Here is a 23,435-nt window from a genome sequence, read left to right as displayed (position 1 = left end):
CTTTTATTTGCCACAAAAGGCTCAAGGTTAAAGGATCAGAATGGTATCATATTTTATCTTCCCAAATTATATGGTCTAGGGTCTTCATCTTCTTATAAGTACATGGCAGTTTGACAACTTTTGGCTCAGCTAAGCAGAAGAGGCAGGAGATTGATCGTCTGAGAGAGTGAAAAAGGGGGCCATGTCCAGTCTTAGACCCCTATCGTCAGTCCTTAACCTCCCTTTCCTAATCTGGGAGGGCATCCTTCCAGAGACTTAAGGCTTTGGCTCTCCGAGCACCCTTTCCGGGGGCGTGGCCCCCTACTAAGGTCCCGGAGAGCTGTACGGCCCCTTTAAGAGTCCAGCTCCTCCCCACTCCAGGGAAAGTTGCAGCTTTTTCCGCCTCCCGGGAGGCTAAGTAGGGCTGCCCACTTGAACAGGATTGCAGTCTTAGCGGAGCAGCCCTCCCCTGAGTCCAGCACTGAGACGTCTCGCCCTCTAGCGGCACCTGTTGCAGTTGACAGGTAAGTCCGCGGCCAGCGGCCTCCCCTTCACTCTCGGTCCCAGGCTCCTCCTGGGCCCCTTGCCCTTTTTCTCTGCCTAAGCGTCCCCCACCCCTATTTCAGGCACCTGAACCCTTCCCTCACTCCCCTTCTGCTCTCCCAAGTTTTCCTTCTCCCTAGCTGACCGCCTGTTCCCTCTGTCTCGTCTGCCTGTCTTGACCGCACCCCCCACGCTTTGACTCCCGTCTGCTTGGGGCGGTCCTTCCCCGCCAGTTTGCTTTCTCTCAGGCCTCTTCTGGCCCCTTCCCTGGCCCACCTGTCGCTAACTCGAGCGGTACCCCTCTGGGCTCTGCCTCCCCCGGGTCTCGCTTGGCACAGAGTGGCTCGACTTTTCCCGCCAGCCGGAGCTGAAGCCACTCCCGAGCTGGCCCTGGGGGCGGGGGTGGGGCCGAGCTCCTAAACGGGAACTGCACTGTGGAGAAGTCGAGTCACCTTTTCCGTGGTTCCATTCTCAGCGCTTGGTCATTGAGCCCGGTCTCAGTCTCTCACTGTTTCCGGACCTGGGATCTCATGGTGTCAGCTTCTCTGGCCTCCGTAGGTCCGCCAAAGGTAAAGGCTGAGCCCCGCGTCAGTGGGCTCCCTCTGCGCTTGGGGCTGGGGACCCAGCTGTGTGCTCTGGAGTTAAACCGGTTTATTTTGCCACCTTTCAAGGTGGCTTCGGAGATCTCCTGGAAGAGGTTCCCTAGAGCCCTCAGAAGGGGCACAGAACTCTCATATCCCCTGTGATGGTTTGTCAAGCATCAGATGTTCCTTTAGCCCCTAAAGTTGAATGAGATGGTTGGGTTTTTGGCGATGAAATCATTTGGTTAGAATTTTGGTGAATGAACAGGTGATTTGTTTTTCATTAGCCAACATTCTCTTCCACCCAGTAAATACCCGGCTTCTTCAGGACCAGAGGACCTAGCATTCCAGAATATTGCTTTTGGCAGGGTTGACCCTAGACCTTGTACATTTGTGACAGAAATTGGTCTTCATTGCATCCTGGACCTCCTATTTTTAACTGGCTTGTTTTCTGTTCTTTCAGCTCCCCACACCCCACTTCTCATAAATCCATGAATATTAAGGTGTTAATGACTTAATATGTTTACCTCACCTGGGCTGTGGAGAGAACAATGTTGAGGCCCTGATGAAGTTTTTTGTTGTAGTTGTAAATTGTTTTTAAGCTCCTGTTGGAAATCCAAGTAGAAAAAGACCACTGGCTTGGCTTGTGGGACTTCTCCTGGCAGGGGATGAACATTTCTGGTAACACGATTTTAGGTGCCTCACTTTAGGTCAGAGCAGTGAAATGGAACTTGGAGGCCTATTCTGGGATAGTTTGTCGGTGACTGTATGTAGCATTCTAGTTGATGCTCTCTGAACTTATCCCCTTAGTGCTACTAGTAATGATTGTTAGAATCTATTGAGCCATGTACTGTGATCAGTTCTTTACATAGTTTTCTCATGTAATCCTCATAATAACTCTGTGTTGTAGGCACTACAGTTATAGCCATGTTAGGATGGAAAGGAGACTAAGGTTAAGTGCCTTGCCCCCAAATCACCCAACTAATGAGGGGCTGAACTGAGCCATCTGACTTGTGTTCCTATCCCCTGTTACACCGCTTGTGCTGTCTTATATTTTAGGAACACCAAATAGCTCACAGGTGAGGACTAAGTGATGAAAAATTTCTCTTCCAAGCTGAAGCATGAGTTTTGTTCCTTGACTCCATCTCAGATGCGCTGCAGAGACTTTGGGCCACTCTTACCTCACTGATTTCTTACCCTCTTCACAACTTCACTTTTAACATGGGGCCAATTGCCACATTACCACTATAAGCCCCCACCCCTGAGTATACCTGGCTTAATGAAGCTTCTGGGGCTCTCAGTTCAGTAGTAATTATCCTGAAGTTAGGAGACGGTAACCCTGGATTCTAGGGATGTGTGCCTGACTCAACTTCTTCCTTTCCTGCTAGCTAGGGAAGAAATGAGGGTGGGGTAAATGATAAGGATTTCCCAGCAGCCATCCCAGAGAGCCTGAGGGTGAGTGTGTGCTTGTTTTATCTGGGATGGATGGAGCCCTTTAGGCAGGGACACCACAGGAGAAAATGTCCTCCTTGATCCCATTTCTGGGCCTTTGCTCAAACTGTTTCTTTTTCCTGAAAAGCTAACTTGCCACCTGTACCCATCCTCCTGCCTTTAATTCCTATTCATCTCTCAAGATTCAGCTCTAAGGCCATTTCCTTTGTGACAACCTTACCACACACACAGTTCCTTCCCCCAAGCCAGATTACCGGTTATCCTGTCCTAGAGCACTTTTTTGACACCTCAGGGAAGCCCTGACCATCTCCCTTAGTTGTTTTTCCACATGGAAGGTTGTAACCTCTTTTTATTTTAAATTTTTTTTAATGTTTATTATTTTTGAGAGAGAGAGAGAGAGAGAGAGTCACGAGCATGAGTGGGGAGGGACACAGAGAGAGGGAGACACAAAATCTGAAACAGGCTCCAGGCTTTGAGCTGTCAGCATAGAACTGCATGTGGGACTTGAATTCACAAACCGTGAGATCATGACCTGAGCTGAAGTCAGATGGATGCTTGACCACCTGAGCCACCCAGATGCCCCTAGAAGGTTGTAACCTCTTTAAGGGCAAGGTCTGGCTCTTGGCGCTCCCTTTCTCTTAAGTACAAGAGATTAACAAATATTGGTGCCAGCCTGGGGATACTAGGCCTTTAAGGGCCTGAGGTCTGGTGGTGGTGGGATTAAAGTACACAAAACACCTTCCTGAGGCACTAAATCCTAGAACTAGGAGTTTGTACTTTTAAATGTCACTTCAGTGAGGCCTTATCCAATTACCTATTTAAACTTGCAACCCCATCCCTGAACATTCTGTGCTCCTTCTCTACGTTATTACTCTAATGTAACATATTTTGTATTTTTTTTCATTTTTCTTATTATCTGTCTCTCCCTTGCCCCTCCATAATGTAAATTCCATGTGGGCAGGATTTGTGTTTGTTTTATTCATCAGTGGACCCCAGAACCCATAACAGAGCCTGGCACATCATAGGTACTTAACTAATAGTTGTTAAATCAGTTAATGAATTATAGTACCATTCTAGGAATTGGCTCTTTTGTGCTCTCCTGGACCTGAAACTAGGTATCCCTAGACTGTCACCTTACAGCTATAAGGTTGCTTCAGGCTCAGTTCTCACACAGCTTTCCTTCTGCTGAGTTTTGCTTTGAGACTGCATTCCTGATGACAACTTTGACCTAGTTGGAAGTACTTCCTCTCCTTTTTTAAGGCCCAAGTTTCTGAATGGAAACTTCTTTTTTTTCAGCTATAAGCATTATTTTTATTTATTTACTTATTTACTTATTTATTTATTTATTTATTTATGTATTTAATTTTTTGTCCCCTTTTATTTATTTATTTTTTCCTGAATGGAAACTTCCAAAGTGAAAATGTAAAGGGGCTGTACTTCTTGTTGGTAGGAAGGCGGACTTACACTGAGAGGAGAGGGTGTAGATTCTCAGATGTCTCGAAGCCTTTCAGGCATTTGGCAAGGAAGAAAGTTATTGTGCAATGGGGAAGTGTGCAGCTCCAAAGAATAAAAGGTGGCCCAAGTTCGGTTTCTGGCCTCAAGTTTCCCTTAGCTTTTTAGGCATGAGGAGACTATTGGATTATAAACTTTATGGAAAAGACACTGCTGAGTGCTGTGTGTGTAGTACTTGACTAGTTTTATACTAGGAGAATTATTCAGTGTGAGGAAACCACTATGTGACATTAAAGAAAAAAAGTTACCATTGTGTTTAAATGTTGTTTGAAATATTCAGCAAGAAAAAAAAAAGCTAGAATTCCTTAAAAGACAGGCTTGGAAGGAGTTGGGTCCTTGATAGGGTGGTAAATGTGTGATTTTCTATCATGTGATGTGTGTTAAATTCTTTAAAACTGACATTTGTATTAAAAAATGTCTGCTCAGCCTCCTCTTCTCCTAAATTTATCTTCCCAGCTTCTGAACAGTGAAATGACCTAGGGCTCAGTCCATGCACTTTTTTCCATCCAAAATCTTCCCAGAAGCACCCATCCAGCCCCATGGCTTGAAATACCATCTATCTATACACTCGTCACTCCCACATTTATTTGTGTGACCCAAGTCTTTCTTCTAAGCTGCAGCCTCATACATCCAATGGCCTATTTGACATCTCTACTTGGGTGTCAAATAGATATCAAATGTAACAGGGCCAAAACTGGATTCCTGATTCTTCTCAAATCTCCAGCCCTTTCCCTCAGCCTTCCCCATCTCAGTAAAATGGCACCATCATCCACTCAGTTGCTCAAGTCAAGAACCTAGGTTTGCCCTTGATTCCTCCCCTTCTCTCACCTCTCCATATCCAATTCATCAGCAAGTCCTGTTGACCTGATCTTCCAGCTGTGTCATATATTCTGCCACATGTCTCCATCTTCTCTGCCTATTACCCTAGTCCAGGCAACACAAGGCCACAATAAACATATTTGCACAGTACTCAAGAATGGATGTAGATATATATAACACACACAGATATTTCTATGGGATAGCTTTCTAGTAGAATTGTTGGGTCAAAGGATATTTACATTAAAAAATGTGAATAGGCTGTGCCAAAGTGACATCCAGGAAGGTTTACATTCTTACCACAGAGAATGCTTTTCTGTATGTCCTTGCTGAGGATGGCCAGATTTTTGCTAATCTGGTAGGTTAAACATGGTATCTAACTGATTTAACTTTCATTTCTCTAATTACTAGTAAGGCTGAGTATTTTTGTGTGTATACTAGCTATTTGTATTTTTTCTGAGACTTGCTCCTTAATATCCTTTGAACATTTTTCTTTTGAGTTATATATTTAATTTGTTTGTAAGAACACAATGTTTATTAGGGGTATTTATTCATAGCCTGTTACACAGTACAAGTTTTTTCTCTTGTCATATGTCATAACTTTGTTCATGATGTGTACCCCTCTTGTAATCAGATAAAACACACTATAAAACATTAAAAAAAAAACATGTTCATGGGATGCCTGGGTGGCTCAATTGGTTGAGCGTCTTACTCTTGGTTTCAGATGGGATCATGATCCCACGTTCGTGGGGTCGAGCCCCATGTTGGGCTCTGCACTGAGCATGGAGTCTGCTTAGGATTCTCTCTTTCTTTCCCTCTCTCTCCCCCCCCCCCGCCCCACTTCCTCACTCGTGCACACTCTCTCTTTCTTAAAAAAAATGTTCATTAGATTTAACAATTAGGAGATCAGTGATGACATCAGTACAGCAGGAGAAGAGAAGGCAGATTGTAGAGGATTAGGGAGTAAGCACTAAAAATGACTGATAAGGAATATGGTATACACTTTGAAAGGCTTGGCTACAATGGGAAGGAGAGAGTGTTTCTTATAGACAGTTGGGCTCAAGGAACAAGATAATCTTGTAAATTTTGTTTATTTTAGGAGAGAGATGAACCCATTTATGTGTAGATGGCGTAGAACTTGATACGTCATTGCTGAGGAAGCAGAAGGGTGAGGGCTCCAAATTGAAAGAGGTGGAAAGACTGGCCTTAGAGAAGGGGAGATAGTTCTTCCATTGAGACAGGAGGGAAAGGGGCAGGATTCATGAAGCTGTTGAGAAGGAAGGAGCTGTGGAAGGACAAGATTTTGAGGAAGGTCCCATGTGATGCAAGCAGTGAGGGACTGGGATAGCATTTGAGAGGGATGAAAAGAGGAGCTTTTTAGAGGCCTATAATCCAGATTACGACATCATAGAGAGCCAAGAAAGGCTTGAATACCTTGAATTTGTCTCCATGCCTACTCACAGAATCCTGTGTCTATTCTCTCCAGCAGCACTCATCAGCCCAGGTGTAGAAGCAGAGTGTAGATGATCTAGTTTGGGGGATTTTTCTGGGTAGCTGTGACAGAAATATAAAAGGGCAGGAGATTGGGCAGTGCTGGCAGAATAGAAATGGAAATGGAAATAGAAATAGAAATAGAAATAGAAATAGAAATAGAAATAGAATAGAAATGGTGGAACTCTGTGGCTTTCATATCTGTGATTATCTAATTCTACTTTGAACTTGAGTAATTCTTAAGAGATGGAAAATTTTCATGGCATCTTGCACTATTTTTTGTTTGTAGCTGTATTAATTCAGGCATCAGAATAGCTTTACTAACAGTGTCCTTGAAGTATTGTTTGTAACTTGCCAGAAAGCATGGGTTGATTTACTGAGGGCCTACAATGTGCTAGTTTCTAGGCTAGGCACTTGAGAGAGAGTGGAGAAGAAGACCATGGCCTTTTGTTCATGGAACTTACTTCATCAGGAGAGGTATGTGTTAAACGTTTAACTATCACATAATTAGTGATTTCATTGCATTTGTGGTAAGTTCAGTGAAGTTTAATTTTTTAGAAATCAAATTGTCACATTTGCTTTCTCTAACAGGTTTTATCAATTTACATTTGCCAACAAAGTGTGAGAGTACCTCTTACATCTTCCCTTTTTAAAATTGAATATTGTCTTTTAAAAAAATTTGCTTAATTGATAGGCACATATGAAAGCATTGTTATTACCAGTAAGAGTAAAACTTTTTCTTTGTTACATCTACTGGCCATTTGATCTTCCTTCAAGAATTATCTGTTCATGCTCTTCTTCCGTTACTTACCTCTCCTTGTTTTTAGTAGATCTCTCCTCAGTGTTTGAACCCATTAACCACCCTTCTCTCTCTCCTCCCTTAGCTCTGGAAATTATGAAATATATTTTACTTAGTCTCTGGCCATTCCCTTTGGATCTCCTTTGAACTTCTTTCTTATCTACCTTGGAAATGTTGGTGTGATTAGGGATCTGGCCACATTTTATTCCTTGACCCAACAAAAATATAGCAAACGTAAGTCTTATGTTCTTCTCTCCATATCCTACTCCCCAGAGGTAACAGTATAAAATTTATATCTCTTCCCAGACATTTTCCATGCATATATAAAATATTTCCTTCCTTCCTTCCTTCCTTCCTTCCTTCCTTCCTTCCTTCCTTCTTTCCTTCCATCTATTCATCCATCCATCCATCCATCCATCCATTCTGTCTTCACTTATATGTTAAAAAATACACATGGAATCATCATGTATATGTTTTGCAATTGATTTTTACTTAATATTTGAGGCAAGCCTTTGATGTCAGTAAAAATAGTATTATCTCTTTCTTTTTAACAGTGGCATAGTATTCCATTATATGTATATGCCATAATTTATTTAGTCAGTTTCTTATTGATATATGTTTATATTGTATAACTTTTTTGATTATTCAAACACTGAGCATCCTTATGATATATACAGTAAAACCTTGGATTGTGAGTAACCTGTTCTACAAGTGTTCTGCAAGATGAGCAAACATTTCTAATAAATTTTAACTTGATAAATAAGTGATGTCTTGCAATATGAGTAGTATGTGATGCTGAATGTCACATGATCACAACTGAGCCAATGGTTCATGAAATTAACTTTGATATACAAGTGCTTTAGATTACAAACATGTTTCTAGAGTGAATTATGCCTACAAACCAAGGTTTTACTGTATTTGTGTATATACTTGAATATCATTAGTTTTTCAAAATGGAATTGCTCCATTGAAAAATGGTAAGTGGTAGGGTGTCTGGGTGGCTTAGTCAGTTGAGCGTCCGACTTTAGTTCAGGTCGGGATCTCACAGTTTGTGGGTTCAAGCCTCATGTCAGGCTCTGTGCTGATAGCTCAGAGCCTGGAGCCTGCTTTAAATTCTGTGTCTGCCTCTCTCTCTGCTTCTCGCCTGCTTGCTCTCTCTCTCTCTCTCAAAAATAAATAAACATTAACAAAAAATCTAACAGAAAAGTGGTAAGTTGTGCTAAAGATCCAGAGAAATTTAGGAAGATAAAGGCTGACTACTGTCCACTGGATGGAGGTTTCTGGTGACCTTAGAGCAATTTCAGGGGGTGAGTGGGTTAGAATGCTTCTTTTGGTGGGTAAAGAAATTATTGGGGATAGGAGGTGGAGGTAGTGAATATGGACAATTCCTTAGAGAAATTTGGCTCTGCAGAGCAGTGAGAGTGGTAGTAGGGGAAGGGTTGAGATTTATGGATTTTTTTTTTAATTTAGGAGGGACTTAGACATCTTTAAAAGCTGATGGGAAGGAAGGGATAATTTTTTATACAAGATTCTTTTTTTTAGTTAATTTTATTTATTTTTGAGAGAGAGAGAGAGAGAGAGAGCAAGCGGGGTAGGGGCAGAGAGAAAGGGGAGAGAATCCCAAGCAGGCTCTGCACCATCAGCACGGAGCCCCATGTGGGGCTTGAACTCATGAACCTCAAGATCATGACCTGAGCTGAAACCAAGAGTTGGGGGCTCAACAGAATGAGCCACCCAGCTACCCCGGAAGAAAGGGATAATTAATGGAACAAAGTCCCTACAGGGTGAAGTTTTTATGCCAGACGAGAGAGGATCCAGAATGAAGTGGAGGGGATTACCCTGAAATAAGAGGAAGAACATTACAGTTGGGAAGAACAAAAAGTGAACATAGATGAAAATAAGTTTAAAGATTTGGTGACGGGAACTTGTCTGAGGGCATTTATTTTTTCTGTGATGTAAGAGGAAAGGTCATTCTTTTTTAAAAATATTTCTTTATTTTTGGGAGAGCACAAGCAGGGGAGGGGCAGAGAGAGGGGGACAGGATCCAAAGTGGGCTCTGCACTGACAGGCTGACAGCAGTGAGCCCAATGTGGGGCTTGAACTCATGAGCCATGAGATATGACCTGAGTTGAAGTCAGATGCTCGACCAACTGAGCCACTCAGGTGCCCTGAGAAAAGGTCATTCTTTTTTTTTTTTTAATTTTAATTTTAATTTTCTAAAATTTACATCCAAATTAGTTAGCATATAGTGAAACAATGATTTCAGGAGTAGATTCCTTAATTCCCCTTACCCATTTAGCCCATGCCCCCTCCCACAACCCCTCCAGTAACCCTCAGTTTGTTCTCCATATTTATGAGTCTCTTCTGTTTTGTCCTCCTCCTGTTTTTATATTATTTTTGCTTCCCTTCCCTTGTGTTCATCTGTTCTGTGTCTTAAAGTACTCATATGAGTGAAGTCATATGATATTTGTCTTTCTCTGACTAACTTTGCTTAGCATAATACCCTCTAGTTCCATCCACGTAGTTGTAAATAGCAAGATTTCATTCTTTTTGATTGCCAGGTAATACTCCATTGTATATATATACCACATCTTCTTTATCGATTCATCCATTGATGGATATTTGGGCTCTTTCCATACTTTGGCTATTGTTGATAGTGCTGCTATAAACATGGGGGTGCATGTGTCCCTTCGAAACAGCACACCTATATCTCGTGGGTAAATGCCTAGTAGTGCAGTTGCTGGGTCGTAGGGTAGTTCTATTTTTAGTTTTTTGAGGAACCTCCATACTGTTTTCCAGAGTGGCTGCAACAGTTTGCATTCCCAGAAAAGGTCATTCTTTAGAGCAGGGGTTGCAGTGGGGTAAGGTGTGGGTTGGAGATTTTTAGTGCTTGAGGAAGGTTTGAAATAGTTATTGTGGTGAACAGGAAAGCATAGTTGGAGTGTCAGGCAGTGTTGAGGTGAGCTTGGTGACAAAGAATTCATATTGATAATAATCTACCAGATTGTGGGTTTTTTTTCCCCAGTATATCTCAGTAGCTCCAGTGCAGGCATAAAGCACAACAGTTGGGCTCTTCTAGAGTTACATTTTTATCAGATATTTGCAATGAAAATGGGTTATTGAGGATATTGACAGAGTGAAGTTGAAACATTAGAACTCAAGCTATCTAGGAAAGGAAGTGAAGACAGGAAGGAGCTGACATAGCAGCAGCAGAAGGGTGTTTGAATTCATGATATGAAAAGTAAAGTCCTGGATGATAAACTCTTAGGTGTGACTGAATATGATATTTGATATTTTTGATGCCAGCTCATTCAATCAACAAATATTTATTGTATGAATATTATGTGCCAGACACTGCTCTAGGCACTGAAGATACTGAGATGAACAAAACAAAGTCCCTTTTCTCATCCAGCTTACTATCTAGTGGGGGAGATTATTCATTTTTATAAAAGGGCATCCTCCTTGATATGCTGATTACTGATTGTGTAGTTTTACTTAGAACTAATAATAAAGTCAAATATTTACATATACAGGGTGAGGAAAGTCCATCTAGACATTTTGAGTGCCTTGCTTTATTGTAAGTTATAGTAACTGGATTATGAAAATGCATACCTCCCCCCATAAAACTTTTTAATGTACTTTCATATGCTATGTCAGAACTGAAGATAAACCAAATATATATGTGCATAATTTGAACATTTTAGCAGTTTTAATTTTTTATGCTTTAGTATTTTTGAATATCAGGCATTGTTTCTAGCTTAGACCAGATGTTGATAATGCATGTAGTAATCTTGTTCCAGGGATTTGATGTAATATGTAAAGTAATTATGGTTAAGCAGTTTAGAAGGGAAGGAGGGCTCGTAGTACATTCATATTTTACCTTTATTTTATATTCTCCATGTATACCTACTCTTTTGTGTATATATTTTATGTATATATTTATTAATATTTTATTTGAAATAAATTAGCATTTATTTTATGTCTTATAGGTCTTAAATAAACCTTAAGATTGTCTGCCACAGGTATAGTTAAGTTTAACCACAGGTTATTTGATTGTGTTTAAGGTTTCTGTGGCCATAGCTAGGTCACAGTATCCCTAAAATTAAAAAAGAAACCAAATGCATGAAATCACAGTTAGGTGTGAACATGGGCTGGATTAGTCACAAACCATCATGATTTCTCATCTAAGGGGACTGCGTGGGTGAGTTTTAGGTGACATGACCTGCAAGAAAGAATTGGATGCTTAGCTAGAGTTCAGTTAGAAATCCCCATCATCAGTGACCCTGGTAGAAGAGGGTCTTCTCTGAAGGGATGATGGTTTATAATAGCTTGTTGACTAAAGAAAGATAATGGTGTTACACACAGTCATGAGACTTAATGAAGAATGACAACGTGTTGGTTCTCACCACACTTTAAAAATGTTTTATGCATATAAATGACCTGGATTTTAAAACGTTGTGGTTGTTTTTAGTTGGGGATTTTTGATCTTTTTAAGTTTTTGAGCTGTTAAGGAAGGGACTTTGGCAGAGAAGAGGATGAACTGGCCATCCTCCCCGGCCCCCCATCAATCTCATGGCGCTCTCATGAGACTGCCTGGCTCATATGAGAGGTAGCTCTAAGTGTAGGTCTTGCAAGCTGGAAAGAAAAATGCAATTTGACTTATATATGCATTTCTCCTGTTGCCAAGGGTGGTATTTGGACACATGGTCTCATTTTTATGATCTTTTATATATACTTACTTCTATGTACCATATTTATGGATATCTGCCTTCCAGAACTGGTGGTAGGTTTAAGACATCTGGAGTTGCTGAGGAGCAGGAAAAAGTGTGAAATCATGAAAATAAGACCATATTTTCATGTATCCAAAAAAAACCACTCTGCAGGAGAAATATGTGTATTAAGACAGCTTCCCTCTGGGACTTACTTTAGAAAAGTATGTATTATTTTAAGTGGGAATTTCTTCAAACCGCTTATGACCAGAATTTGGTGGCATTGAAAGGTAACCATGTGGTTTCAATCGGGAGGAAATTATCCCCACCTGTGTGTGATTCTAAGCACTAAGGAAACATTGTATTTTAGTTACTTCCCCCATATATTCCTACTGTCCTTTAGAAGGGAAATGCTGGATGAGGGGAGGTCAGGGGACTGAGAAAGTAAGCCAGACTGAGGGCCTCTCAAATGTTTATCTGTTACTAGCTGAAGACTTTTAAAAAACTCTTTTCCAGTTACTTAGGGTAAGATGTCTCTTTTCCAAACATTACCATGTATAAGCAACATTATCAGACAAAGAAGAGACTGTATAACATAGTGGTTAAGAGCTCAGACTCTGGAACCAGACTGGGTTCCAACACCAGACTGTCACTTATAGGACAAATGACCTTGGGCAAGTTGTTTGCCCAATATGTGCCTCCCTACCCTCATTTGTAAACATAATAATGTAGTATCTGCCTCACAGTATGCTCATGAGGACTAAATGACTCCATCTTAATGAAGTGCTTAGAAAAGTGTTTGGTCCATAGTAAGCATTCTAGAAGTGTTACTGGCTTTCTACTCCTCTTCCTCTTTCTTCATCTTCATCAGCTGGTGGCTATCTTTAAGATATCTAAAACTGCTCAATGCCTCACTATATGCAAACTCCACTTTTATGGAACCTGTTTTGCAAAGGATTGTAAGGGGCAAAAGAACCATGGTGCAAACCCAAAATCAGAATCTTGTAAACTTGAGAACTAGTTTATAAATTTCTCGTTGTTAGGGGAAAATAACAACTTGGCTACCATAACACTTCTAAGAATGTACCTCAGTGTAGGAAGGCCTGGACACATTGTCTGAGGCATGGATGTGCTCTGTGGGTGAGGTTGTGGGAGTCTGGACCCCAGTTGACCATTGGGAAGCCTAAGTTGCCCTTTGGGTTTGGAGCCTTGATTCTGCTCTTCTACATTATCACCACTCTTGTTTTTCTTCTTTTTGATTCTATTTTTAAAATTTATGCTATTTTGTTATGTTTTATGTATCTTTGTAAGTCATTTTAAATCCTGTCTGGAACAGTGTATAAATAAATATCTTTTAAACTGATCATATCCAATTACTAACATTTACTTAATATTTATGCTTGTCAGCCTACCTCCATGCAGAGAGATATGGTGACTTTCCATCTGGACAAGACTGCTCGTTAGATTTCTCAAATTTCATAGTAAGATGTCAAAACAGCCATATGCTTGTATCTTTTTCAAAGCATATGGTGAATGATAATTAAACATCTACCAAATTGGCTGCTTATTGTAGACTGGGCACTATGTTCTACCCTTTATTCATGATGTACACTGGAATCCTCACAGCCTTAGGCAGGAGCTCCTATTATTAATCACTGTTTTTATAAATGGGGAAACAGAGACTCAGAGAGGTCAAATAACTTGCCCAAGGTCACACAGCAAAAAAAAAAAATAGGAAAGCTCTGATTGGAATCCAGGCAGCCTGCCCCCAGATTCAGTGCTTATAGGCACTATTCTAAGCAGTACTACTCGTAATTAGAAATCTAGCACATCAGAGCCCCAAGTCCTAGTAGAAGAGGCTGTTCTGTGTTACAGAACATTCACAGGTTCTGAAGGTTTTACCTCAGTGTTATGTCTTTAATATGCCCCTTTCTATCTCTACTACCACTGCCTTCTACTTTGTGCTCTCATCATCTGCCCTCTAGATTTATATCACAGCCTTCTCAAATCCATATTCTGCACAACTGTCAGAGTGTTCTAACAAGCCTTTGCATTACGTGAAACACTTCAATGGTTCCCATTGTGAAAGGTTGATTATATGTTTCTGAGCACAGTATATCAAACTCATGGTATGATCCCACCCTACCCCCTGTCTCTTTCACATCCTCCTTTACAATTTACTATCCATTATTGCTATACTGCTTGCCCATACCATGTTGCTTTATGCCTCCATGCTGTGTTCTCTACTTGATTAATCAACACATACACATTATTTATAGCTAGTTCATGTGCTATTATTGTTGGTATCTCTTTCTAGTTCTCTTTCCCCAAACTGGACTTAGTGTCCATCCTTGGTATTTTCAATAATACCTTGTGAATATATTTCTTTGGTCACCATGTTCTTTTATGATCATCTATTTAAGTATCTATTTCAATAGACTGTGAACTGCTTTGGGGCAGGGGCTATGAATTATTTTATCCTTAGCCAGTTAGCACAACACTTAACATGTAGTTGGCCCTCTGAACTAGTGTGTATTCTGTAAACAGTGCAAAATACAGAGCTGCAGGTCAGGGGAAGAAGTCGGATTTTAAAGGCCTGAAACCACACAGACATTCAAAGGTAACTACCAGGACAGTAGAGGGAGGTGTCACAGAAGAATCTTTGGGCCAGATACATTTACATTATTTAACCCAGGGGCCAGAAGGGGCTCAGGGAGATGGGAGTAGGGGTCTGTATCCAAAGAAAACTTGGAAAAAGATAGAGAAACCAGATTTAGCAGATTTATAGTTTGAATCTACCTTAAATTTGTTTGCATGGCTTTGATTAGATGTCTAAGACAGATTTTAATAAAATATTTAGAGTTGTTTTCTTGGAGGGACATCACCCTAAAATTGAAAGAGACAGTTGAGGGGCACCTGGGTGGCTCAGTTGGTTAAGCATCCGACTCCTGATTTTGGCTCAGGTCACGATCTCACTGTTTGTTGAGTTCGAGCCCCATATTAGCCTGCATAGCCTGCTTGGGATTCTCTCTCTCCTTTTTTCTCTCTCTGCCCCTACCCTGCTTGCTCTCTGTTTCTTAAAATAAATAAATAAACTTAATAAGAAAATTAAAAAAGAGAGAAAGGGACAGTTGATAAAATGACCAACACAGTATCCCAATGTAAACATTTTATTGACTGTAAGCAGTGTTACATGTTCACTCAGTTGTTACCAACCAAAAAATGTTATCAGTTGGTGCCTTTGTGCATAGGTGGCTGGATCCAGACAAGGGGATTTAGGGAAACCCTGCATTTCTGGAAGCTTTCCTTTAATGGATTTTTTTTTTTTTGGTATAGTGTGCAGACTTATCACATAATCTGTTTTGGTCTCACTTTTCTGTGCTCTAAAATTCACTCTTTTACCTTCAGATTTTCAAATAGTATTTTTTTTTCCAAAAGGGGATGGATTTGCTGGCTTTTAAGGGCTATGCTTCATTTATGTTTTGGAAAACCCACACATATAATAGGTATTAATTCTGACAGTGCTTTAGATAGGTCTGCCTCAGATACTGTAATTGCTGTGGTCACAATTAGTTAATAGAGTTCACTTCTGAATATACTTTATGGCAGCACAAATCCATATTCATTATGCTACCCTACATGCATCAGGGCAACTGTATTTTACAATCATCAGAATGATTTATTCTTTCCTAATTAACATACATCATAAATATATGCAAGCAGAATCACAATGACATATGGCAATTTGTAAGAATGGTTTCCCTTCACCCTACTTTAAGCAAAGCATTTCACAACTTTTTTGATCAGTCTCTCTCACCACCAAAAAATTTTTATCACCCCTAATATATGTATATTTCCTTATAAAGTATATATTCACCACTGTACTAGTATTATATAAGACATTCATTTCTATAAAAATAGAAATACAGATGAAATGAACACTACAGTTAATTTTAATATTTATTAATGGTGTCATAGCCCTTACTCTCATTTTGGTGAGAAAACTGACATTAATGTGCTTTATTTATTTATTTATTATTTTATTTTTTACAATTAAAAAAAATTATTTTTTTAAAAATTTACATCCAAATTAGCATATAGTGAAACAATGATTTCAGGAGTAGATTCCTTAATCCCCCTTACCCATTTATCCCATCGCCCCTCCCACAATCCCTCTAGTAACCCTCTGTTTGTTCTCCATATTTATGAGTCTCTTCTGTTTTGTCCCCCTCCCTGTTTTTATATTATTTTTGTTTCCCTTCCCTTATGTTCATCTGTTTTGTCTCTTAAAGTCCTCATATGAGTGAAGTCATATGATTTTTGTCTTTCTCTGACTGACTAATTTCACTTAGCATAATACCCTCCAGTTCCATCCACGTAGTTGCAAATGGCAAGATTTCATTCTTTTTGATTGCCGAGTAATACTCCATGGTATATATATACCACATCTTCTTTATCGATTCATCCATTGATGGATATTTGGGCTCTTTCCATACTTTGGCTATTGTGGATAGTGCTGCTATAAACATGGGGGTGCATGTGTCCCTTTGAAACAGCACACCTGTATCCCTTGGATAAATGCCTACTAGTGCAATTGCTAGGTTGTAGGGTAGTTCTATTTTTAACGTTTTGAGGAACCTCCATACTGTTTTCCAGAGTGGCTGAACCAGCTTGCATTCCCACCAAGAATGCAAAAGAGATCCTCTTTCTCTGCATCTTTGCCAACATTTGTTGTTGCCTGAGTTGTTAATTCTAGCCATTCTGACAGGTGTGAGGTGGTATCTCATGGTGGTTTTGATTTGTATTTGCCTGATGATGAGTGATGTTGAGTATATTTTCATATGTGTATTTACTATTCATATATTTTCTTTGGTGATGTATTTGTTCAAAGTTTTGTCCACTTAAAAATTTTGGTTGTGTAGGGTTTTTTTTTAAATTATAGTTTTGAGAGTTCTTTGTATATTCTGGATACAAGTCCTTATCACATACACTATTTACAAATATTTTCTTCCAGTAAAAGGCTTGTCATTTTATTTTTTATTAGCATCTTTCAAAGAGAAGAAGTTTTTAATTTTACTGAAGTCTAGTTTACTAACTTCTGGATCATATTTTAAGTGTCATAACTAGGAAATCTTCACATTTTTAAAAATTTTACTTTTGGATATCCAGTTTTTCCAGCATCATTTGTGGAAGTGACTATCATTTCTCTGCTGAATTCTTTTGTACCTTTATCAAAAATCAAGTGACTGTAAACATAAGGTTTTATTTCTGGACTCTTCTCTTCTGTTGTTCTCTTTATCTTTCTGTATGCCAATTCCACTCTCACTTGATTATTGTAGATTTACGATAAGTCTTGAAATCAGGTTATGTAAATCTTCTAACTTTGTTCTACATATGTTTTGAACCTCACAATATATTGTTACATATTTTTTTTACTTTTAAAAGTCAATTATTGGGGCGCCTGGGTGACTCAGTCGGTTAAGCCTCCGACTTCGGCTCAGGTCATGGATCTCACAGTAGTTTGAGCCCTGTGTGGGGCTCTGCACTGACATCCCAGAGCCTGGAGCCTATCTCAGATTCTGTGTTTCCCTTTCTTTCTGTCCCTCCCCCACTCACACTCTGTTTCTTTCTCTCTCAAAAATAAATAAACATTAAAATTTTTTTTAAAGTCAATTATTTTTTTATGTTTATTTACTTAGTTTTACAGAACAAGAGCATGAGCTGTGGAGGGGCAGAGGTAGAGGGAGAGGTAGAGAAAATCCCAAGCAGGCTCCATGCTATCAGCATAGAGCCCAACACAGGGCTTGATCTCACACACCATAAGATCATGACCTGAGCTGAAACCAAGAATAGGATGCTTAACCAACTGAGCCACCCAGGCAGTCTGGCAGTCAATTATTTTTTTATTAAAGTGTAGCTGACACACACTGTTACATTAGTTTCAGATGTACAACATGGTGATTTGACAAGTTTGTACATTATGCTCTGCTCACAAGCAAAGCTACCATCTGTCACCATACAATACTATTACAATACCATTGTCTGTATTCCCTATGCTATACCTTTTATTCCTGTGACTTATTTACTTCATAACTGGAAGCCTGTATATCCCATTACTCTTCACCTATTTTGCCCATACCCCCATGTTTCTCCCCTCTAGAAACCATCAGTTTATTCTATATATTGATGGGTCTGTTTCTGCTTTTTGTTTGTTTGTTTGCTCATTTGTTTTGTTTTATAGATTCCACATGTAAGTGAAATCATATTGTGTTTGTCTTTCTCTAACTTATTTAACTTAGCATAATATTTTCTGGGTCCATCCATGTTGCAGATGGCAACATCTCATTTTTTTATGGTGAGTAATATTCCAGTGTGTGTGTGTGTGTGTGTGTGTGTGTGTGTGTGTACACCATATATTATTTGCCCATTCATCTATGAGAAAAAAATATTTTTAGGGTTCCTGGGTGGCTCAGCTGGTAAATATTTGAGTCTTGATTTTGGCTCATGTCATGATCTCACAGTTTGTGAGATCGAGGCCTGAGTTGAGCTCTGTGCTGACAGCATGGAGCCTGCTTGGGATTCTCTCTCTCTTCTCTCTCTGCCCCTCCCCTGATCATGCGCTCTGTCTCTAAAGAAATAAATAAACATTAAAAGAAAAACTATTTTTACCCACATAGTTTGCCATTGCATGTGCTCTTCATTCCCTTTTGCAGGACCACATTTGTATCTGGATTATTTTTCTTCTGCCCAAAAGACTTTAACAGTATTTATAGTGCAGGTCTACTGGCAATTAATTCTTTCAACTTTTTCATGTTTGAAAAAAGTATTTATTTCACATATGTTTTTGGGTGATATTTCACTGTGTTTGGAATTCTAGGTGGACAGGTGTTTTTTGTTTTTTGTTTTTTGTTTTTTTTTTACTTTCAGTATTTTAGAGATGTTCCACTGTCTTCTCATTTCATTGTTTCCAGTGATAAATCTCCTTTCATCATTGTCTTGTTTCTTCGTATGTAACATGTACCCCCGGCCCTAGCTGCTTTGAGGATATTCTCATTATCTCTGGTTTAAAAAAAATTGACTGCAGTGTGCCATATGGTGTGTTTTTCTTTATATTTCTTTTGCATAAAGTTTATTGAGTTTCTTGGATCGGTGAGTTTATAGTGTTCATCAAATTTAGAAAAATTTTGGCCAATTTCTTCAAATATTTTTTGTGTTCCCATTTCCTTTGGTTACTCCAATTACATGTGCATAGCCAGCTTAAAGTTGTTGTACAGTTCATTAATGCTCTCTTTTTATAAAATTATTTTTTCTTACTGTTTCATTTGGATAGTTTCTGTTGCAATGTATTCAAGCTCTCTAATCTTTTCTACTACAATGTGTAATTTGATGTTAATCCCATCTTGTGTATTTTTCATCTTAGACATTGTAGTTTTTGTCTCTAGGTTTAATTTTGGTATTTTTAAATATCTTCCATATCTTTATTTAACTTTTTAAAATTGGAATACAGTTATAATGACTGTTTTACTGATTTTTTTGTTAATTCTAGCCTTTCTGTCAGTTCTTGGTCAGTTTTTGATTGTTTTATCTCCTCATCATGGACAGTATTTTCCTGCTTTTCTGCATGCCCATTAATTTTTTTTATTGAAGTATAGTTGACACACAATGTTATATTAATTTCAGGTGTACACCATAATGATTTGATAACTCTATATGTTATGCTATGTTGAACTCACCTCAAGTGTAGGTACCATCTGTCACCATACAACACTATTAAAATGCCTCTGCTGAACCTTTCATCCTTGTGACTTATTCATTCCATAACTGGAAGCCTGTGCTTCCCATTCCCCTTCACCCATTTACCCCTTCTTCCACTCCATTCCCCTCTGGCAACCACCAGTTTGTTCTCTGTATTTATGATTCTTTTTCTGTTTTTTTTTTAATTTGTTGTTTGTTCATTTTTTTTTTTTTTTAGATTCCACATTTAAATGAAATCATATGGTATTTACCTTTCCCTGTCTGACTTGTTTTACTAGCCTGGTACCCTCTAGGTTCATCCATGTTGTTGCAAATCATGCCTGTTAGTTTTTTCAACGTTTATTTATTTTTGGGACAGAGAGAGACAGAGCTTGAACGGGGGAGGGGCAGAGAGAGAGGGAGACACAGAATCGGAAACAGGCTCCAGGCTCTGAGCCGTCAGCCCAGAGCCTGACGCGGGGCTCGAACTCCCGGACCGCGAGATCGTGACCTGGCTGAAGTCGGACGCTTAACCGACTGCGCCACCCAGGCGCCCCGCCTGTTAGTTTTTTATTGGGTACCAGATATTGGGAATTTTACTTTGCTGGGTACTGCATTTTTTTATATTATTATAAATATGTTTGAACTGTGTTCTGGGATGCACTTGAATTACTTGGAAACAGATTGATCCTTTCAGGCTACTTTGTTTAGATTTGTTAGGCAGGACCAGAGCAGCACACAGTATAGGGCTAATTAGTTCCCAGTATGGAAGCAAGACCCTTCTGAGTACTTTGTCCCATGCCCTGTGAATCATGAAGTTTTCCAGTTTGGCTGGTGAACAGGCACTACTCCTGGCCCTGTGTGGTTGACAGACACTGTTGTTTGAATCCTTTCAGTTGGTTCTGTCCTTGGCCCAGGTAATTTCCTCACAGGCATGCCATGCACTGATCAGTGCTGTGCTGAATACTCAGGAAGACCCTTGATAACTCTCCAAAGTTCTGTCTATGTGTGGCTCTCTCAGTACTCTGTCCTATGAACTTTTGCCACGTGGGTTTTCCCAGACTCTCAGCTCTGTCACCTCAGCTCAAGCAGTTCACCAGGTTCTGCCTATATTCCTCTTCCCTGCACCATAGTCTGGAAATTGTCTCAAGACCGTAAACCTGGAAAAAATTGGAGGTCTTGCCCTATTGTTTATTTTCTTTCAGGGATCACAGTTCTTCACTGCCTGAAGCCACCACTGTTTCATGTATTTTATCCATTTAGGGTGGTGGCTTATTTTAGGCAAGGTGGAAATCCACGTTTCGTTACTCTGTTTTAGCTAGAATTAGAAGTCCACTGACTTTCTAAAGTTACAAATTTCATTACCAAGTATAATTTGTAACCCAGTTTCAATTAACCTTTCAAAAATGTAGACACCATCACATTTCTTGTCATAGCCTTATCAGTTCTGATTATGTTCAAAAGTATACAGGATCTGACATGTAGCAGTGTAAATCTTCTCACATCACTAGTTTCTGTGTAAAACCGAGTATCATTTGCTTAACAATAGCAGTTTCTATCCTTTGAAAGACTCTGATTCACTTTTTTGTGTTTAGTGAAGTATAAATTTTACCAAAATTGCTTATTTTCCTTGGCCCAAAGAGCAAAATTCTCTTATATCACTTTAGTGGGACATAATTGATATTCCAATAGGATTTATATGCAAAACCGTCAATAATTACTACTTGTAGGTTTAGAGGAATACTTTAATACCAATTCAGTCTTTTTGCCCTTGAGCATGGGTCACTTTTTCTGAGATTCTTCTGTAATCTTTAATATTGTTAGCATAATTTCTCACTTTTAAAAACAATGCTTGAAACTTTAAATGGTGTATAGATGCACTTTAACTCACTGTATTCTTTGAAAGAAAGTACGTGTACTTTTTCAAGGACATTCAGGTAAGTCTTAAAGCATGAATACACATATAAACCTGACAAAATAAAAATAGCTAACACTTAGCATTCTTTGTGTTCACATTACTTCAAGCACTTTACATATTTTAGAAACTCATTTAATCTTTATAACAAATCCAAAAAGGTAGATAAAGTTATTATCTTCATTTTACAAATGAGGACATTGAGGCACTGAGAGGTTTAGTAACTTGCCTAGGGTCACACAACTAGTAAATGGTGAAGTTGGGATTCAAATTCAGGCAGTCTGGCTCCAGAGCTCATGCTCTTAACCACGACACCATACTACTTCAGGAAAACAAAACCACTTTTGTCTCAGCTCTATTACTGCTCTTCAATTTCTGTGAGTTAAGTTTAAACATATAAATATAGATTTATTTCTGGGTGAAGATATTCAGTAAACATTTATTGACCTTATACTGTATATCAGACAGTGTGCTAAATACGTTCCTTGGAGTATGAAGTCCAGATACAGTGTCTGCCCTCAAGGAGGTTACATATGGTAGAAGTTTCTAGTTTGAACATGCCCTATATATTTAGGAGACGGGGAGGTACCAAGGTGTCCAACAAATGAAACACAGCAAAATCTGTTTATTTGCTGCCCACTCCAGGGACATTATGTGATGTTTTTTCTAATTCACATCAGTTTCCATTTGGGAAACACCAACAATGATTTTTAATGTACATACTATTCTTATAAGGATTTCTATATTTTTGATAATCTTTTTATATTTTGGGCCCTTGTCCAAGGTCATATAACTAACAAATAGCAAAGCTAGAATTTGAACACAAGTCTGTCTTACACCACTATATTCGTTATTCCATGATTCCTATCAGTTTGGCCCAGTTTTTCATTTTTATAACTGGTATTCAGAATTTAAAATAACTTGAGAGAGCTCTCCCCACCCTTCTTGAAAACTAGCTGTTAATGTTCACTTATTAATTAATGTTATCTCCTAATCTATAGGTTTAAGGTATAAATTAGATATATCCATTTGGATATATAATCAAGAGAGGTATGTTAACCTTTGATTTTCATAGATTTTTCAGTTCCTTCTTTTGTGTTTTCATTAAAATATTATCTTGGATTTTGAGCACTAAATGTACATAATTTTCTGAATAAACAAACCATCTTTTCTAAAATAACTTCTTGTGTGTATGAGGTCCCACAAGGATGCTATATTAAAATATTTAATCTGAGTCTTGACACCCCACGACTAACATAGAACAAATTGTCCATCAGAGCTTGGGTTCGGACACTCATGTTATCTGAGCTATGGTTTTCTCAGTGGATAATCCTTGCTCTTTTGGCTTCACATCTGTGGCTGAATTTCAGTGAACAGCTTTAATAAGTTTTTTGGACTTTGGTCTCTCCACTAAACCCTAATATTCATCAGTTGGGAGAATATGAAAGGTCACAGATTTCCTAACTTCAAATCTGTCTGGTTTCATTTGTGCTTCCATTATTTCTCTGAGTTATGTTTTTCAAAATGTGTTATATCATTTACCATAAAACTTTGCACATGAAAGCATTATTTTTATTCCATATTTTCCTTTTTGAATTTCTAGAATACATTCTATGATATGGGAGTGGTAGTGGTGGTAAAGCAGGCAGCAGATTTATTCTTTAAGATATTAATGATAGATTTAGTACAATTATAATTTTTCTTTGACATATAAGTTATTTAGAAATGTCTTTAAATTTCTAAAATGTTTTAGGATTAAAAATGATCTTTTGTTATTAACTTCGTATTTAATCTTCTTGAGGTCAGAGAGCATGATCTGTAGGAGAATGATTTTTCTGAAATTTACTGAGACTTGTATTATAACCTAGTACATGATTATTTTGGGAAGTAAATGGTCCATATGC

Source organism: Prionailurus bengalensis, chromosome X, assembly GCF_016509475.1.
Source record: "Prionailurus bengalensis isolate Pbe53 chromosome X, Fcat_Pben_1.1_paternal_pri, whole genome shotgun sequence".
Lineage (NCBI taxonomy): Eukaryota > Metazoa > Chordata > Mammalia > Carnivora > Felidae > Prionailurus > Prionailurus bengalensis.
Note: the sequence above shows the minus strand (reverse complement) of the source record.